This window comes from Pteropus medius, unplaced genomic scaffold (assembly GCF_902729225.1).
Source record: "Pteropus medius unplaced genomic scaffold, Ma_sr-lr_union100, whole genome shotgun sequence".
NCBI lineage: Eukaryota > Metazoa > Chordata > Mammalia > Chiroptera > Pteropodidae > Pteropus > Pteropus medius.
In genome coordinates, this window is record NW_024351073.1 from 2,678,385 (window position 1) to 2,689,950 (window position 11,566).

The 11,566-nt window shown below is 38.5% G+C and overlaps 1 long non-coding RNA gene across 10 annotated transcripts in view; it reads left to right on the forward strand.

The window, feature by feature from the left end:
• LOC120586172 (uncharacterized) overlaps positions 1–11,566 on the forward strand; it is a 196,261-nt gene that overhangs the window by 4,585 nt on the left and 180,110 nt on the right. Inside the window, exon 5 of one of the 10 annotated variants that reach the window (XR_005648626.1) lies at positions 671–734. The exons of 8 other annotated variants lie outside the window; for them this stretch is intronic. This is a non-coding gene — a long non-coding RNA (uncharacterized LOC120586172). Of the gene's footprint in view, positions 1–670; positions 4,702–11,566 lie in introns of those variants that run through there. One more of the 10 variants, XR_005648624.1, reaches the window with a different exon arrangement.

Sequence of the window (11,566 nt, forward strand, 5' to 3'; positions counted from 1 at the left end):
TCCAGATTGAAATGCGAACTTCCTAAAGGCACTCACTTTTACATTCAATCTTAGCTTCTTAAATGTAGCCTCTTTCATAGAGTTCTAACACAACAGCAATTATTTTGTCCATTAACATATTATCAGATGATGCTTAGTCAGTTTGGAATAATGCTCAGGTAATTTCCACACCCCCAAGGCTTTTTGTGGGGAACAGGCCAGGGAGAAATGTTCATTCAAATTCAATACAAAATAATCAAACTAAACTAGAATAAGATGGAACACCAAAGAAGGAGAGAAGTGTTATTAAATCAATGTTATTAGATCTTGTAGCAAAAATAATTCTAAGAACTTGTCTTTGTTGGCACATACCTAAAGATGAAAGTGTAAATGTTTTTTTTTTTTTTTAAAAAAAAAGATTAATAATAAACAATTTCTTTTCCCCTGTTCTTTGGGGAAAGAAAAAAAAGAATATTTACTTGACTGAAAATTTATGCTTACATTTATAGGTGCAAAATTATAATACACATACACACACACACACACACACACACACACACACAATACACAAGGGTCCCCATTAGAAAACATTGTGGGGAAAGGGAGATGGCAGAAAAAAAAGAAAATTGTTTGTAATAGCAGCAAACTAGTAACAACCTAAAGATCTCTTTGTGATCCATCTTTTCAAAAGAAGGAAGATTATCTGTATGTGCTGCTGTGGAACTATGTCCAAGATATATAATTAAGTGAAAAAGGTAAGAGTCAGAAATATGTATTTGGTATGTCTGTGCTTCTATTTGTTAATGTTTATGGAATATACATAAGCATGTTTTGAGTAGGATTGTAAGAAGTTGGTAACAGGTTGTTCTTGGGGAGAAGGTCAAGAATGGGGGTGTGTGTAAAAGAAGCTTGTCCTTTTCATTTTAGACCTATCTGTGCAGATTAATTTTTTATCATGTGTTTTGATTTTTAAAAGTAATAATTTTAAAAATCAAAGAATGACTTACTTGATTGAGAAGGAACCTCATTTGTTATTCATTTTGGTTGTTAGACTCAATTTATAATCAGTTATAATTTCTCTGTAAGGATATAGAAGAAACAAAATTAATTGCCCCTGAAGAAGAGAATGAGATGACTGAGAGACAGAAGGAAGAGTTTTAACTCTATCCTTTTGATTTTTTACCCTTTGAATTTTTTGAATTTTTATTAATACAAATATATATTTGGTTAAAAAAAATTAAAATACACCCCCTAATGATTAATGACAACAACAACAAATGAGACACTGGTCTGAAGTGTTGTATACATGGGCAAACTTGTCGATTAGTAGGCTAGCATGAACAGACAGACCTTAGGTTCCAAGTAGTCGGAGTTTAGATGCAGGCTGTGCAGCAGTAGTCTGAGAATTCTGGCTCACGGCACCTGGCAACAGTTTCAGAAGTTGGCTTCACAGAGCTGCAGGAACAAGAATACCTAGCCCACTGGGCTGGGTGGGGGCACAGACCCTCCCATGGGGTAGAGGAAGCCGTTGTTCCAGGCAGTCCATTGCTAGACAAGCTCAGCCTCATGGATTATCCTCGCGACAATTCTGCTTGCTTCTTTACACACTTTCTAATTTTTTTAAAAAATAGCTCTCTGCAGAGAACTACAAAATTATACAAAAAAATATTAATAAGAAAATAACTACCTACTTATTTAAAATAGGGGGGGACAACCTAATAGTTCTTACCTGTTTTATTAACATAATTGGCAATAACCAAAATATTGCTATTTACTTTCAATAAAGGAAAGTTGGCAACAACTTGCAGGTCTTACATGTACTTATTTACTTAAGGCATCACTGGGCTAAGTGCAGGAACATACAGAGGTTTATTTTTCACTCAGGTTGTAATCTGAAGCCAATTGGATGCTTTTTCCTCTTTTAAGTGTTGACTCTAAGATGGAAACTGTTTCCATATTATAGCCATGCCGTCTGGAACATGTGTTCCAGAGTTGCTGCAGCAGCAGAAGAGAGGGTGGGAGAATGATATGGGTTGGTTTTAAGAACAGGGCCATTCAATTTCACCCATATTCCACTGGCTGGAACTCAGTCACATGATCCTAACTGAACTGCAAGGGAAGCTGGGAAATAGAAGCATCCTATATGCCCAGGAAAAGGAAATAACTAGCACGAAGGCATGAAGACATGTTTAGGCACAGAAGAGAGTTTGTTAATAAATTATTACATATCTTTATAATGGAATATTATTCAGCCATTGAAAATTATAATATATACACGCACACACACACAAAAAGTGACGACAGGAAAATGCCAATTGTGAAAAAGCAATATAGAGACTCTTATGTTTCTAATTTTGGAAAAACAATATTCATACATGTGTATGTGTGCTTATAAATATAGACTAGAAGGAAATAGAAAATATGTCATTTGTGATTATCTCTAAATGTTAGATTTATAAGTAATTTTTTATATTTTTGAAGAAATTGCTAATTTTCTTCAATGATCACATATTTCTTAGAAAATAAATTTATATAATCTGAAAAACAAGTTTTCCTAAAGTGAAAATGAAATCCTTAGATCATCTGGAACCAGAGCCAACACTTAAAATTTCTTTAAAGCTGCTGCAGACTATGAATATGGAATTATTCTAGTAAGCTTTTTTAAAAAATCAGCTTTAGTGTTTATTCTTCCTCATAGCATAGATGCTAGCCAGATCCCTTATTTTACACATTGTGGTCAGAATAATAGATTTATTCCTTTGGGAAGGAGAAGCCAAGTGTGAAACCCATGTTTGTTAATTGTAACACTTATTGAATAGTATACATTTTGCTGAACACAGTAAATAAGCAAATCAGATCTGCCCCTTTGGGAGATTTTAATCTAAAGCATACAGTACTAACGTATCAACAGGCTCTGCCCCAAAATTATGAAAAGAGCCCAAACCTGTGAGAAGTGAGCAGTCTCACACAGTGAATGCCGTTCTCCTAAGAAGACGGCCACAGTGTGTTTGGAATAGAATGAGGGCTGAGCCAAGGTCGTTGGCTCTTCCAGTAGGAAAGGGCTAGATGGAATCCATATTTACTTTGAACAGGGAGACTTTATGGATTAAAAAATATTTATATATCATTTATTAATACCCATATAGGGCAAAGATGTTTGACAGGATAAGAACAGACAAAAGACAGGTGCTCATTAAAAACATTTGCTTGACATATATTTTTAATCCATCATATTAGGAAAATTTACAAGATTGATCATGTCCAATGTTAATGAGGGTGTGGCTCCATCATTAATTCTCAAATGCTCTGGATAGGAGTTTAAATTAGTCAGCCTTTATATTAGCAAAAATTTTAATGTATGTTTACTTTGATGGAGAAATTAAGTTTCTAAGAATCCCCTTTGCCTCAGGGTAACTCACTCAGCAGAAGTAAAGTGGGTGGGTGCTGTCCTGCTGTCCACCTTCATATCCCAGCCTATGAGATAGAACTCAATCCCTCAGCAGGCCCGCCGAGGCCAAAGCTACTCACTAAACCTGTCAGCTCACAGCAAGAGAGCCTGAGGAAGACACTAAAGAGCCCTCTAGTGGCCGCTTTTTAGAAAACAGGCTCCTTAAGGAATTTTCTTCACGTCTTTCCACCATAGGGCCAAAGAGAAAAGTCTGACATTACAGGGCATTGATGCTTCGCTTCCTCTGACCCCTACTTCCACCCCCATCCCAACATTCTGATACTAGTCAGGAGCAGCCCTCAGGCTTGGATATGCCCCAAATGAGATCTGGGTGTTCTTTGGTTGGTGCGGCCCCATATTCCTTCCCACTAGTGTGCCAATGCAGAGAGCTAAGGAACATGGCAAAATCCACAAATATGTTGTCTTGTGTAGACCCCCCTAAAGCACAGGAATACATTAGTAAAGCAATTCCATGGAGCAACGTAGGTTTCCAATTGCGTTCTCAAAAATATGCAAGTTAACTTTTTAAATGACCTTGAGTTTTACAAGATTGAGCAAATAAGGAAAGGTTACACTGGTAGGAAAGAATGGGATGGGGGGCAAAAAAGCAACATTTATATTTTCAGAATGTATACCGTGTGTCAGGTATCATGGCTGTCACGTGCACTAGTGTGCTGGGCCACCCACAACTTTGCACATTAGCAAAGTGTGGATGCAGAGCTTAGCAGAGAGACAGAGCCTTTGTGTGAAGCCCAAAGTGCTCTATTCTCAGGGACCTGCATGCTGACATACAACTTGGTAAGAGAAGAGGACTTGAGTTTAATTCCCTGTTGGCTGGGCACGTTGATGGAGTACACTAACTGCACAGATGTATCAGCAGTCTTGAGTTTTTGCAATGTCAAAGGCACCCAGCCAAGGAGAAGAGTGAGGGCTAAAATCTAGCCTTGTTCCACTAGCCAAACCCTGAGCCCCACATCAGTCTGGAGGGGTCACCCTTGTGTAGTAAGTACAAAGGCGCCTTATGTGTTATTGGTCCAAGGTCTATCTTGTGTCATCCTCTAATGACCCTGGAAGGTAGGCAGAGGTGAATTTACTGTGAAGCTAATGACAGACTTTTCCAAGATCTGGGGAGTGGCCTAAGCATGGGTTTGCATGATCGTATTTTCTCCTAAACTTGGCAAAAGTAAGATTATTTAAGTGTAATCACTTAAAACTATTGTCATAGCAACGTTTGGAGGCTAGTATAATTATCATTCAAACTTTGAAGGTTAAGAAAGCATTACTTTATTTTATATATATATAAATATATATATTCATATATATATATATATATATATATATGAAAGGTTAAGTAGCATTGCTATTCAGTGGTAGAGCCTGGATTTGGTACAAGCTAACCGATGCCAGTGCCAGAAGGTTACGGAGAATATTTATATTGTTTCCAACGGTACAAAGCTTCCAGAAGAATTCTACCAGGTGCTGTTCGTTCTTGCCCCAAATTCTCCAAAACTTGTGAGGCCAAAATTAGAAACATCTTCAAATGTTCTAGTCAGAGAAGACTGATAAGAGGCAGAGAACAAATTGTGCATGTCAGACCAGAAAGATGAAGTAGTGAAGCCCCTCTAAGACGTAGTTTACAGACACTGTATTACTTAAGGTGCAGTCTAAAACAAAACACTGCGATTTACCTAAAACTTAAATTCATCTGAATTTAACAGCCTAGAGGTGAGTAGTCTGAGGATATAGGGCAGGTCTGGCATGCCAAATATATGGCTTCTCAGAGTGTTCCTGTCATCACCTTTCTCCACCCAGAGGCAGTGAGAGTCCCTTGGTTCAGATGTAATCATATGGTCATATCTAGCTGCTTGAGAAGCCAAGAAATGAGTCTCTAGTTAGGCTTAGATAAAACTTGGAGGTTCTTTTACTAAAAGGAAGAAGGGAAGATGGAAATAGAGAGATTAGCATCTACTAACGCTGTAAGCCAAGAATGGTTTGACTTGGAAAACTGTGAGGGCCGAGGTCTGGAAGTATTATGTGAGAATTAATAGGAATTGTAGATGAGCAAGAGAGACAGACTTTGCTAGGAGGTAATGAAATACAGGCTGCACGGGACAAGGAGAAAGCGGAGCACTGCATAGCAACAGCAACAGTTTCCGAGAAGTTTCCCACCTCTGTGGGCTATGGTAATCGGACAAGAAAATGCAAAGAGAATCTGAGAGTCACTTGTGTTGGCTCACAAGAAGACTTGGGAGACCCAAGAATAAGACCCCTGGTTCAGGAGGCAAGGAGAAGACAATGAAAAATAGATTGAAACTATTTCTAGTCAGTCCGTGGAGGACCGAGTTTACCAGTGAGGAATGATTCACTGTTACACCAGAACACATGGCTGGTGACCACATCCCTTCCTTCCCTTTCTCAGCCAAGGTTCTGGAAAGTGGTTTTAGGACTCATTGTCTCTACTTTCTCTTCTTCTCACCATTCTGGTTAAGCAGCCCCTGTTCTTGTCTCCAAGGACATCGTTATTGCCCAATTCAATAGATTCTTTACATTTTTACATGGTGTTTCTCTGCATCATTTAATTTAATTCACTTCATACTCCCATCTAATTTCTATGACACCAGATTCTTCTAATTCTCTCCGGTTTTATCTTCTCTTTTCCTCCCTAAACTCCTCTAGCTCATGATGGCATGTTAGAGGTTGTAGAATGGCTCACACATTTCCCATTGCAACGTCTTCCTGGGTTTCAAAAGCTGGAAAGCTAAAAAGCTACGTATTCCATACTCTCATGCAGCTAGCAATCCAGACATATTTTAGATTCTGCCAATTAGATGGACTCACATGGAGACCTGAGGAGAGACAGGGAGATACAAGGAAGCTTGCAGGAGAATCTGATCAAGACATTTATTGGATTCTTAAGAAAGTCTATAATCCTAAAGTTGGTTAAGAGTCACTGCTTTATACAATTTTCTTAGAAAATGCATCTGCTCTCATATGTCAGTCTCCTTGTGTATGCAGATGATTTCTGTGTTAGTCAGCCACTGATACAATAATGCTGCATAGCAGAACATCACAAAGTTAAGTGATTTGCAACAATAACTTTTATATTTTATTGCTCACAGCTCTGCTTCAGGCTTCTGGTCACTAGGTTTTAATTGGGTTCAGACTTGCTCTGTGTGTCTTCACATTCTCCTTGGTTGACAGTTACCCAGGACACGTTCTTCCCATGGCAGATCACTGAGGCCTAAGAGAAAAGCCAAATTACACAAGCACATTCAAAATTCTTGTTCTTATCACATCCGTTCACATTTTGTTGGCCAAAGCAAGATACCTGGTCAAGCCCAGAGTCAATAGGGTAGGGAAATATACTTGTCCTCCAGGGAGAGAAGAAGGGAGATTAGTATTTTCTAAAAATTAATCAAATTGATTTAACTTCCTATAGAAATATTTCTCTTGGGCTCCAGATGCTGATTATGGGACAATTTCTCTGTGCTGATGCTGCTTCCCAGGCTGCCTGCAGAGATGACCAGGGCCTACCTATTGTTTAATAAAATAAATTGGAAGGGTTAAAAAGATTGAGCTGGCTTCTGCAGAGAAAAGACATTCTATAGAGGGCCTGGGCACTCATGTGTGTCGATGACTAGAGATTCCTTTCAGTATAGATAAAAATTTTACATTTAAAACCTTAGGTGATCTAGCCTATATCTAATTTTTCAGTTTTCTGTCTCACAGTTTTTCCTTCTTGAACTTTCTACTCTACTTGAACTACAGTAGATGAAAACAGAACCCCATTAGAAACAAGGAGAGAAAAGTCTTGCATGAATATTGATGTATTGCTGGAAAGACACATTCAGTCTCCCTTTGCCATTTAAAAAGATATAAAGTCAACAGCTTGACATAACTTTTATTATCTTACTAAGATTTCAAATTAATCATCCAAATTAAATGTTAAAGTATTGATATTCTGATGAATTTTCACCTGGAAATGCATCTGATTTTGAGCATTCTTTCCAAATAGGAAAAACCTTTAATCAAGGTTTCTGCTAGTATATATAATTGCTTCAGATGAAAACATAAAACCTTTGAGATAAGCTCTTTTTGGACAATCTAGTAAAAAAGAAATAGATATGTTTCTTCTTATACAATTATTTTCTTCCAGATTGGTCTTACCTTTTAAGATGAGTCAGGAAAACACCTGACTCAGGTGAGAGCTGCCCACTAAAAGCTGACAAGGAGCCATGTCCCAGGACTTCCTGTGAGCCAAAGTAAAGATATGTATTGAAGGCCCCTTAATCTGTGCCCAAGTTTTTTGTTTTTTGTTTTTTTTTTTACCTTTTCAAGGTGCCACCCATCAGAGGGATGAATTTAATTCAATCCTCTAGACACTACAACCATCAAAATCACCACAATTTCCCAGCTTCTTATCCAGGGGATCTAATCTTATTTTTTAAAACTGAGTATTATGGAAAAATTTCAAATATATACAAAAGTAAAGAGAAATGATGTAAGGAACCCCATGTAGTCATCATCCAGCTTAAACAGTGATCTACTCCTAGCCAGTCTTACACAACTTATGTCTTTCCACTGGACAATTTTGAAGCAAATCTGAAACATCTAGTCATTTCAAACATAATTATTTCAGTATGCATCTCTAAAAGATAAGGATTCCTTAAAATATCCAACATCATTGTCAAGATCAATATTATATGTTAAAATAGTGTAATGTATACATTGCTATTAAAGAGAATATTTAATTGTTTTCTTTTTTGGTAACATAGTTTAACCACAACAAACCATCTTCTCTAAGTATCAGAACCTATAAACCACAGAGGCAATAATCTATAAAACTTGGCACTGAACATATCACTTCAGCGACTCACTTTAATTGAAAGAGTTTGACTCTATTTATTTTAAATAAATTCAAAACAAGAGGTTTCCACATTCTGCTCAACTGTCAGTTTGTTAAATTCTTCCTGTTACCGCTCTTGAATAATTTTCTAGGGAATTATCGGTTTTACAAAATTATGTTTTTTTCAATCTTAGTCAAATGTCCTTTTCTGCAAATCAACTTTCTTTTCTACTTGTACATTAAGATACCTTTTCACAGCATTTTCCCTTGCCGGCCATCAAAATGTACGTCTTCCGCTGTGGTATTCTATTGTTGCCTCTCCAACAAGTTTCAAATGTTTAAATTCTAAGACACTGAATACTGTTATCATCAGCATTTTCCAAGTGGCTTATTGAAAATAAGGTGGTGGTGGTGGTGATGGTGTATGAGTGTGAGCATATAGTTGGAAAGGTTCAGGCTGATAAATAGTATTATCATTTCAGACCTAAGCATTGGTGGCTTGCCCACTAATTTAAAAAAAAAAAAATCATCACAGCAAATTTCCACTGCAACAGGATACTTCTTTCTTAATTTGCTTTAAAATTATTTGACCTTTGTTGCAAATAGCCACTCAGAAATTCTGAAGAAGTCGACATGTGCCTTTATAATGAAGAAATATGTCTTAGGATTTTTTAATCTCTGCGTTGCTTACCCACTTTAACACCATGCCTTTTGCTATACTTGTTTAATTCCTTGCCTTAATCTGTTCAGGCTGCTATAATAGAATATCATAGACTAGGGCTTACAAACAGCCAAAATTTATTTGTCACAGTTGTGGAGGTCGGCAAGTCCAAGATCAAGTGCTGACAGATTCAATGTCTAGTCTTCTTCAGATTTCCTGAACTACTGACTCTCGGATGGTTAAGGAAAAAAGTTCTGCCTTCTGTACCTGCAACTTTTCTGTAAATTTGTGATTGTTTCAAAAAATTTTAAAGTAAGAACATTAATCCTGGTCTCACCTGAAACCATGTTGTGCATGATCAGTGGTCTGTGGATAGTTCTTTAGTGAACTCTGGCCTGGATGGGCTCTGAGGTCCTTTCCAGCCACAAAGTCTTACACTTTCCCCACTTCCCTGTGTATGTCCATTTCTCCCATTCTGTGGAGGACAGTTGGGGAGTGAGGAGTGAAGAGAAGGGAGAAGAATCACAATCAAAATATCCTGGGATGCTTTTAAGTACACATGCAGTTTCTCTCTAGGATTCTAGTCCTCCAAGACACCCCACTTCACTTAGCCACTGGTATTTCTGGGAGTGGGTCTTGGAGGCAGAAACAAGGTTTAGAATCACCTTCCTGGGGCTTTCCCAGAGGGCCTTCTATAGACCACTACGCACAGTTGAAGCTTTATAATCCTTTTCTACTTCTACATTATTGGAGCAAGAGGGAGCAGGAGAGGATAAGTTTAAAGGGGCTGCCCAAGAAGGCAAGGTGAGCTTCCGGTGCAGGACCAGCCTCACTGCTCATGCTTGAAGCAAAGAGCGGATCTGTTCCTTAGACTTCTCCTTAGAGAAAGGCAGAGACAAGCAGAGAGAAATGTGCCTTGGCAGCACAGAGGGAGTGGAGGTGCAGTGTGACACGTGCAGTTGCATGCGGGGCTCACATCTGACTTCTGGGTCTAGTTTGACTGCCACCTTTGGTATTATTCCAATGCTTTTCCAAAGAGATGGAGTATCATGTTTTCCTAGAAGACAATGGGTTCATACCAGCAGTCTTAGCTACTCCACAAAGCCAGGCAGCAGCAGCTTTAGAAGTGGCTCACAGATGTCAGGCTGGTGGGAGAACGCTACTAGAATGCCCATGGTTAGCAGCTGTCCACTGTGTGCATTTCCTGGGCTATTTTACACTCTCTTGCCACCATGTAAATGACTTCAATTTTCATGCTTCTGTAATGGAAACTGATGAGTTTAAAACCAACTTTTTCACTAAGCCTGTCTCAACATTTTCAGGCCCGTTTCTTTATAAAATAGATAGTTTTTAACTTATTGGGGCTTCGCTTTTTGTTAGACTGATTTTTTTTAAAGAAGAATCTTTTTTGAAACTAAATTTTATGAGGGACCCTAATATGGGTTACAGAGAAAAATTATGACAGATATGGGGATGTAGTCAAGATGTCAGATGTGTAGGATGGAGACATGGCATCGACAAATATCAAAGACCTCTAGAGCTAAAGATTCCCAAAGCTGTGACTCTTAATTTGCCAGACAAAGAAAGGTACACATGCCAATGAGGAAACGAATAGTTGTCTGAGGCAGGAGTCAGCTTTTAAATTGACAGTGAGAAGGGAAAGGGAGTGGCTCATGGGAATTATGCTAATCAAGTATTGAAAGCCAGCAGTCGATTTAGGACAGAACCAGCCCATAGGTCTGTGCAAAGTTGGTTAAAACAAATCCTGTTGCTCATTAGTCAAAATAGGGTCTTTAATTAGGTACAAAAGTTGATGGTGACTTCTCAGCCTCAGCTGGTTAGAGCTGGTCTTGTTCAAACATGACTGTCAGTTTTGATTCTCTTAGGCAAGTGTTGCTGTAAGTGGAAAATGTTCCTTTATAATGGGAATGTTAGAACTAAGCCAGATTTTCTATGGAAAGCCATTTAAAACGAGGCAGAGAAAGAGGAAACTTGGCCTAAATTCTCATTAAAATGTGAACTAACACTAAGGAGGCTCCAGGTACTCCCCATAATGCCCAAGATCTCAGCAGAGGACAGCCAGGTACATGGCCGCAGGGGTAACTTACAGTCCTGCCCCTTGTTAGTGATTCTGAAACACCTCTCACTTGCCTCCACCCTCAGACAAGAAGTTGTGAGAAGAATTCCCACACCTCGCGGGTTGGCACACAAGAGTTCACGTTATGCTGATGATTTGGCTTCTCATTTGTTCCAAAGGGAATTGAGAATGAGTAGTCAGCCAACAGCTCAATCTCTTAGGTAATTTTTAAAAGACTTTATTATTCATAGAGCAGCAAAATTGAGAGAAAGATAAAGAGATTTCCCAAAGTCCATAGCTTATATTAAGGTTCACTCTTGGTGTTGTGCTTTCTACGATTTTAGAAAAATGTATAATGACATGTATCCACCATTATAGCATCATACAGAATAGTTTCGCTCCCCTAAAAATCCTCCGTGCTCCACCTATTCATCTCCTCCTCACACCTCCAACTCCTGGCAACCACTGATCTTTTTACTGTCCCTGAGACATTTTTGAACCCCAAAAAAGAGAGCTGGGGCCCCAACAAGGGTTGACACATGGATTGGCATTGGC